Here is a 9,554-nt window from a genome sequence, read left to right on the forward strand (position 1 = left end):
AAATCTATAATTCACCTTCTTCACTGAGTTGCTTGGACTTCTCCACTGTTCTAAGTGTTGGTAAAGGTAATGAGTTCTGTCAAACAAATCTTTTTCATGGTGGCAAAGAGAAACTGCCAAGTGTTGTTAAGTTAATAAGCCCTGACAACAACTGGCAGGTGAAGATGAAGTTAATAGGCCTTAGCCTCATTAAGTTGAAAAAACAGTGCCACTTGAATGCATGTATATATTATTCATATATACTTTTTTTTTTAAATCAAAGTTTTTTTTATTAACAAAAGGTTTTTGTACAATCACAAACAACAAATTAAACATTCAAGCAGTAGAGCATACTGCTTACTGCATACTGTATGGGGCGATCGTGGCTCAAGAGTTGGGCGTTCGCCTTGTAATCGGAAGGTTGCCGGTTCGAGCCCCGGCTTGGACAGTCTCGGTCGTTGTGTCCTTGGGCAAGACACTTCACCCGTTGCCTACTGGTGGTGGTCAGAGGGCCCGGTGGCGCCAGTGTCCGGCAGCCTCGCCTCTGTCAGTGCGCCCCAGGGTGGCTGTGGCTACAATGTAGCTTGCCATCACCAGTGTGTGAATGTGTGTGTGAATGGGTGGATGACTGGATATGTAAAAGCGCTTTGGGGTCCTTAGGGACTAGTAAAGCGCTATATAAAATACAGGCCATTTACCATTTAAAAAAACTGAAACCCCACCCACCCATCTGCCAGAATTAAAGGAAAGAGAGGGGGAAAAAAACATTTACATTTACAGATATAAATGCACATTTATACATAATTGTACAGAGGCAGATATTGTCCATCTTTCCATTTGTCAATAAATGTCGGAAATGGTTGCCAGGTAGTGTAGAAGCTGGACGTGGATCCTTTGAGGGAGCATCTCATGTTTTCCAGTTTAAGATACTGCATAATGTCTGTGATCCATTGTGAACATGAAGGTGGAGAGGAGTCTTTCCAATGTAACAACATACGTCTCCTAGCTAACAGAGTGCAAAAGGCTATGGTTTTCAGCTTATGTTTGTTCAGATGCCTCTCCTGCGGGACGGATGATCTGATATCCTCGTGTTGGTGTTGTTCCCAGACCATCATGAAAATGTTGTTCCAGCTTCAACATTGCAAGTGACCAATCGCATTGTTGTGACGTTATTCCTTTGCGCGCCAAGCCATTCGTGCATTTATGAAATTCCAATGTTACAAGGACAATATCAATTCTGCTTACTGTTTATTAAAGGGTTACGGTTAGGGTTAGGGTCAGGGTCCGTTGATCGGTGGACAGAGGCGGTTTCACGCAGCTTAAGTACAGTTTTTTGTTTTACGCCGGTTTTTCCCGAAGTCGCAAAAGTATGACGTCACAACATTCTGATTGGTCACTTGCAATGTTGATCCTGGAACAACATTTAGTATGATGATCTGGGAACAACACCAACACAAGGATATCAGATCAACCCTGCGGGACGGTACCGAATAGACCAGCAAAGGGACATGGATCAAATGGCTCTCCTAAAATTTTTGACAAAGTAGTGAAAACCAATTGCCAAAACTGATGAAGCATTGGACATGTCCAAAACATATGTAGAAGGGTGGCTGGCGCCTGCTTACATTTATCACAGGTAGGATCCAGATCTGATCTAAATCTGGACAGTTTAGTCTTTGACCAGTGTAGTCGATGTACAATTTTAAACTGAATAACACTATGACGTTGACAAATTGAAGATGAATAGATCCTTCTTATTTAGCTTCTCCTAAAATTTCAACATTTAAATCTTTTTCCCACTTTAATTTTAGATGATTGAGAGTGGTTGAGCTGTGTTGGATTACTTTATTATAGATGTTACCAATAATTAGTTTCTGATCAAATGCAACTTTAAAAATATCATCTAGCAGAGAAACTGGTGGACGAGAGGGGACGCAATCAGTATGTGAGGATACAGACAGAATACCATTTTTACACCAGACATGAAAGCCCCCACCGGATAAGGAGAGGGCAAACATATGGTTTCTAATAACTGGTGCAAAGAGACAAAGACTATGTAGCCTGGAATTTTTCCTAAACTGATTCCAAATACAAATTGAGTTTAACTGGATTAGAAGTATAGTGAGAGACTGGCCTGACTGAAGGGATCTCGATGCACAGCAGTGCTCGCAGAGACACCTGTCCACAGGATGAGCTCTCCAGGAGGAGCCAGCTTGGAACCACCAGATGATCAGTGCCATGCATTCAGGGGAGCAGTACACTGATATTGGCTGACCAATAATAAAACAGAAGGTTAGGCAGAAGGTTACTCAAACTATAACTAAACTGGAGGTAGCCCCACTCCACCTGGTCGAAGGCCTTCTCAGCATAAAGCGACAGTAGGGCTTCAGGTGTATCGGTTGAGGGAGGGTCATGAATTATACTTAAGACGCGTCTAATGTTGAAGAAAGAGTGTCTGCCCTTGATGAAGCCGGTTTGGTCTGTGGAGATGATTGTTGGTAACACGACCTCTAAGCGCTGTGATAAAATTTTTGCGACAATCTTTGCATCGGTGTTTAGCAGTGAAATCGGCCGGTATGAGCTACATATGAGAGGGTCTTTGTTCTTTTTCAGAATGAATGAAATAACCGCTCCTCGCATAGTTGGAGGGAGAGTGCCAGATGAATAGGACACTGAAAAGACTGACAGCAGAAGTGGTGCAAGTTCGTTAGAAAACATTTTAAAAAATTCAGATGGGAAACCATCTGGTCCAGGGGACTTGCCACTTTGCATTCCACCAATCGCCATCATGACCTCCTGGATAGAGAGGTCCCTTTCAAGTTCGGTAACCAGTTTAGGGTCAACTGTGGTTATACTGAGGTGATTAAGAAGGTTGCCCATAGCAGACTCATCTTGGCTATATCTAGCCGCAGCAAAATATCATCTAATAGCTGTTTCAAGTGCTCAGTGTCAGCTTTTTTTCTCGCTGCTGAGAATGAGATACTTTGGCCCCGAAGATAGGCTTTAAGTGACTCCCATATAACTGAAAAAGACATCCCAGGGGTCTGGTTTTGTTCAAGAAAGTCTCTAATCTCAGATTTTTTTAAATTCATGAATGCTTCTGAGAGAGTAAAAGATGATTAAGAGCACGTTTATCAAAGTAAAAAAGTAATCTATCCGAGAGAATGTTTTGTGGACAGGAGAGTAGTAGGAGTATGCCCTTGATGAAGGGTTATGAAAACACCAAATGTCAACAATTCCGTGGGATTGGAGAAAGCATGTAATAATTTCTGCGAATTTTGATTTAGGAGTATCCTTATTAGAGCTTTGGTCTAGGCAAGGGAGCACACAGTTTATGTCTCTAGCTAAGATTAGATTGTGTGTTATCATATCTGGAATTTGTGAGAGTAAATTGACAAAGAAGTTTTCATAATCCAAGTTGGGGGCATAAATGCTGGCTAAAATTAGTCTGAGTCTATAAAGTTGGCCAGCCACAATAATATAACGGCCCATAGGATCAGATAAAATGCTCGATACAGCAAAAGGGACGCTTTTACCAATAAGGATGGCCACTTTTTTTTTTTATTTGCCTGTCCCGTTTGGATCTTTAGCCATCAGAATTGTTGTCTGAAGGCCAAGAAAGATGCCAAGTGGATTTACTTTACCAAGTGGATCATCATGGCCTTGCCATATTGGTCCATTTGATTGACCTTTATTATAATTATGTATTTATTTTATTTTCAGTTTTTAAAGATGGGGGGGGGGTGTTGCAGTGACGTGCCCGTGAGCTCCGCTGGCAGCCAGCTGTGCCAGAGTGACCGAGTCCCAGGCCGAGAGGCCGAGGGCACCCCACCCCCGAAGTGGCCTGAGCGAGCCCCAGGCTCCAGGCCCCGATAAGCAGCCACCAAGGAGTGAGCCGGTGTGTACCTGGACACCCATCCCTGGACACAAAGAACCACCAACGCACCGATGTCTGAGGGCGTCTGCCTGGCTATCACTCAGAATGAAATAGCATAGCACCTTAATAAACACCTTAAATAGTGCAAACATCATTTATCCAGCCCATTATGTGGTATTAACGAAGTAATTACACTGTGCACCAAACCTCGCGTATTGCGAAGCCTCATCATCGGGGACTGGCTAGAAACAAAAGTCAGTCAGGAGGGGAACTTCACCCAGCAGTTTCACTCGGTAAGACAACGTTTTTCACGTATACCATTGCCTTCTCTGGATCCAGAAACTCCTTACTCTCGCCCCTGAAAGATATACGCAGTCTCGCTGGAAACATTATTCCGTAGCGGACATCTTGACACCATCGAAGCAGGTTCCTCACGTCGTTAAAAGCGGAGCGAACTTTGGCAATGCTCGTGGTGTGATCAGGGAAGATGGCCACAGGGTTCCCCTTGTATTGCAACGGACCCCGCACCCGGGCCTGTCATAACACATTGACGCAGTCTTGGCAGTAATGGAGTTTGGCAATGATAACTCGAGGTTTCCCGTTAAATCTTCTGGGAGCAAGGCCTCTATGTGAGTGGTCCACCAGGATTTCTTTATCCAGTTGCAGAACTTCTTTCAATAGAGTAGAAACTGAGCGGGTCGAGCTGGAACCGGCATCCTCCGCAACACCTACAATATGAATATTGCACCTCTGCATTCTTGCCTCCATATCTTCGTTCTTTTCTTTTAAGCTAGCCAGCTCAGTCTGTAATCCTGCAACCGTCTCTTGGAGGCTGACAACCTTGTCTGACCATGATGATAAACCCTCTTCCAGGTCGCTAATAGCGGACTTGACGTTGTTAATTTCTGAGCGGACTGCTACGGTGTTGTTAGCAATCTCCATCTTAACTTCTCTTAGTTCTTTCTTAAGGGAGTCGAAATCCTCTGCAAGCGCACTTTTCAGTTCTGATGTGATAATCGTGGAGATATCGTCTTTCAGAGAGGAGAGGATGTCTAATTTCAGACCTTTATATTCCATCGCGGTGCCTGACTGTGAGCTAGGCAATGAGCTCCCGCTTGCTTTATCAGCGTGCGCCGAGGATGCGTCTGGCCGCTGGCCCGAGCGGCCGGTAAACTTATATTTCTGGAGTTTAGATGCCATTCCAGTTGTAACCAGTGATCCATTTTTTCCCATCGGTCACAGGTGTTACGGGGAGTGATAGTTCGTTTAAATAAGCCTTTAAAATTGGAATTGTTAAACTATAAGCTAGTTTGATGTAAGTCTGTTAGCAGTAACTAACCAACCAACCTAGTGATGTCATATTATGTAATGACAAAGATGGGGTATACTCTAAAATCTTTAAACAGTTATTTCTTAAATCCAGCTTCAGTGACCGTTTTAATTCTGTGTCAGTTTCTTTAGAGTAGGGCTCCATGGTGTAAAGTAGCCTTAGCCCTGATACATGTATTTTCCCAGCTCATACATTGCACTACATACGCAGTTTATAAAAATCTAATGAGACTTTAAAAACCAGAAATTCAATACCTTAAATTATCAGATTAGTTCCTGAGATCAATCAAAAAAGGATTTAGAGAAATGTTCAACTTCTGAAACACACGTTCATTCATACATACTTGCTGGAAGCTCCTTTACTATCAATCACTTCAATATTCTAATTTTTTGAAACGTACTTGTAGCTACATAAAGTCAGGCTGTATAAAATTTAATGTGGACATATATTTTGCTTCCCAAGCTCCATTTATGGAATACATTGCACGGTGTCAGAAATCCAACACTCTCATTCAGTGATCCAACAGTTCACAGGCCTGGACTCTCATTGAGTTAGTCATATGGCACATGGAAGTCAGTCGCTATTAGTTATTCTCAACAGCTGAAGTTCATCATCTAGAACATCTCACCTTCAATGGATCACACAAGCCTTTCATTTCATGCAGACTGTTAACTACAGAGACCTAAAAGAGTGACTAAACACTGCAAAATCAGCATGACAAGAGAAAGCTGCTGATTCTGCAGGTGTTGTGTTTTATTACAGCTTAATAGTAACGTAGAACAATGTGTCAAAACACGATCCACTGTTCATGCTCCACTATTTAAGCTTAAGAATAAGCTGTAAGCTGTTCTGTTACAGCTTACTAGTATGCTGGAACAGTACATCAAAAAAAAATTGGGCCTAGAGCTAGCATCTCCTTTTATACTTAAAACTTGTGATTTTAAGTATTATGATTACATTACAATAGTAGAAACCCTCAGTTAAAGAACTGTAATTTTGATCTTTGAATAGTTGTAATGCTGCCACAGCTGCATTATTGCTTTATTTCAACATTTATGTTAAAAACAAAAACTACAACAACAAATCTTCATTCATCATAAGTTAGCCTGAGTGCACGGACAGTGAAGGCATTCCATTTTAAGTGGTGTTGTATTAGGACTGTTCCGAAAAACGTTTTACATGTATGAGTCATGTGCAAGCATGTTGGTAAATATACAGCCTGTGCACCTGTATATTGGTGTATTTAAAGATCCCTGTGTATATATAAATAACCACTATGGAAAGCTCTCATATGTTCACATTTTATTTGGATTGTCTATGTTCCCTTGGCAACAGGTGAAGGGGATTAAGAAGTACTCTATGTCTGGTCTTAGAGGTCAAGAATAGCTCTCTGTCATTTTCTCTTTCTGTCTGACATATACAGACGCGCGCGCGCGCACACACACACACACACACACACACACACACACAGGAATAGCATTTTTTCCTCTGTCACTTGCCCCTGTGCTCTCAGCTTAAAATGCAAAGCAGCAGGAGATTAAAAGCCATGGTCCTGGCTGTCCGTCTCAGACCGCCAGCACCACTGTTTGAAAACACATTTTGTGCAGTCGGTCTGAAGTCAATAGGGTTGCTCTGGAGATAAGGTAATAGGCAGACAGAGAAAGAGATGGTGAAAGAACGGGAGACGCAGAGGAATAGCATGCTAAGAAAGAAACAGGGAAGTAAAGATAGTAGAGAGGTCACTGCACAATGTCTTCAACAAACTAGAACCCCTTAAAAAAGACACTTAAGCTGTTTCTCAAACTGGCTTTTTCCATCAGCCTCCATCACTCCATTCACCATCCTCCTATCTCTAAGATAACAAATGAGAATGAGAAAGTTAAGTTTGGGGTACAGAACTGTTTTTTAACTGAAGCTTGTTCAAATTGAAAAACTAGGGATTTGTCAACAAGGAATTTTTTTTTTTTTTTCAAATCCCGTTCCTTGGTGCAAGGAGGAACAGAATGAGCCAAAGTCCTACAGCAAGCCACTGGTATGGATATACTTGAGTGGCCTGAGGGCCCAACATTCTCCAGTGGGCCTGCTCAGTACCATGGACCCCGATTGGCATTTGCCATAGAATACCAGTAGTGGCAGGTCCACCACCACTGGAGCCCAGTTCTTTTCATAGATTAGAGCAGGGGTCCCCAGTCCCAGTCCACGAGGGCCGGTGTCCCTGCAGGTTTTAGATTTGTCCTTGATCCATCACAGCTGATTTAAATGGCTAAATGACCTCCTCAACATGTTTTGAAGTTCTCCAGAGGCCTGGTAATGAACTAATCATGTGATTCAGGTGTGTTGACCCAGGGTGAGATCTAAAACCTGCAGGGACACCGGCCCTCGTGGACTGGGATTGGGGACCCCTGGATTAGAGCAAGTTCACCCCGACCACACGTGAAGGACATTAAGTGGTTGGACAAAGCCATGAGAAACATTATGCTTCCTGTAACAATATTCAGCATGACCGATTTGGTGGTGCTCTGGATGCTGTGGATAGGGATATCCAGACCTCTACAGGCTAGGCAATGGCACTCTTACTGCCATTGTCAGACCCCACTCTGGTACAGATCGTGGGGTTCCTCTTTGTAACATTTTGTGACACTATGTTCTGAGCATCTGCCACTTGGGTACGCCTTAGACTGCTCAGTGATGAATCCCCCCAACACACACTCGCACAAGCACAATATATAATTGACTTGCATTGGAATTGACTTTGGAATTGGAAATTAGTAATCACTGACTTGTTGACTGCAGTATGTTTCTGGACCCTTGGCCTTGCAAAAATATTGCTTTTTGTGCACCATGGCAAGAATGAATTTTATGGCTTATTAGGTATGTGGGTGGGCTTGTCAGAGTGCAACCAGATTTCTTAGAGTAATAGACAGATTCAATTGCTCTTGTGAAGCATTGTGTTGGTGTAAACTGCAGACTTGTCAGCCCATGGGGCATTCTTCACCATGTTTACTCAAATGGAGTACACCCATTAATCAGGAAGTACATTGTTCACTGAAACATACCCAATACTAAGACATAGAGGTTAGATATAGAGTCCCCTTAAACATTTTCCAAAATATACACGTGACAATATAAACCATATTGCATCAGGTTTTTCCAGCTTAGGCAAAGATCATGATTAAAGTGTGAGAGACTGACGTAAGGTCTAATTACAGAATAGAGTTAGGTCTATACAAATTTTTGGACAATGATGCCTCTGTACACTATCATATTTTCTGGTTAAACAGTCACAATGTGGTTGAAGTGGCTGAAGTGCAGAGTTTCATCTTTAATTCAAAAGCTTTAACTAAAGTATTGTATTGTAATGGACTGGATGACATGTTAACTTAGTCTGTGAGTTATTAATGTAATTTTGATCAGAAGTGCCACTTAAGTAAAACAAAGTAAAACAAAAATTGTTACTTAGCAGCAATGGGATTCACTGAGCATTCTTGAATATGTTAGGCTGCAAAGCCTGTCAGTCATCTCTCTTACCTATGACAGAGAGTCTACAAGAGGCCACAGAGGTGGTTGGCTGAGAGCTGCAGGATGGTGGTTGAGAGTAACCATGGTTTGTGCGTGTGAGTCAGTGATGAGGAAGAGCATGTTTGGATAAGATTATCACAGGCAGTAGTTTTATTGCTTTGGCTATGGCCCACAGTTCCTTATCTAAAAAGCAAGTAAACTAGATATCTACTTTTGCTTGTGTACTGATTGACGGACACAATATTAATGATTTGCAATCATATATGTATTCATATTTAAAAAATTGAAAAACATTTTCTACTGGGTTCAGATGGCTATTGAAAATAAAATATTTCTTTGCCCTTGAGAAACTGTTTGGTTGTTTTTGCAGTATACTCTTATCCTTTTACATTATGAACCAAAGTCCAGTCACTTTTGTAGTGCTGAAAATTCCAGCTCTTTTCAAAGATTTGGCTCTTTTGGCTCAGCTTCCTTAGAAGAGCCAGTTCTGACAGGAACTAGAAAAAGAGAGAATATTTCTGCCATATTGGCTTCTCTGGCTCCTTTATAAATCCAGAATCAAATTTAAAATGCTTCATACAAGGTCTTGAATCCCAGTTTGGATTCAGGAAACAGGAAAACCTCTTTACTTTTAAGATAGGCCTGAATTGTTCATTTTCGAGTAAAGCATATAGTTAGGTCTGGATCGCATGCTCCTTTCTCTCCATCACCCTTTACCACTACACTTGCTGTCTACAAAGTGTCTTTTTCTTTCCTTCTTTCACATAATGACTAGGGTCATCTTTAAGTATGACCCTAGTCTGTCTTTGCATGTGATTGGCCACATGGCGTGCCAACCATAATAATGAT

This window comes from Copadichromis virginalis, linkage group LG14 (assembly GCF_057382275.1).
Source record: "Copadichromis virginalis isolate Kocher_CV1m ecotype Utaka linkage group LG14, C_Virginalis_male_GT1.1, whole genome shotgun sequence".
NCBI classification, from domain to species: domain Eukaryota; kingdom Metazoa; phylum Chordata; class Actinopteri; order Cichliformes; family Cichlidae; genus Copadichromis; species Copadichromis virginalis.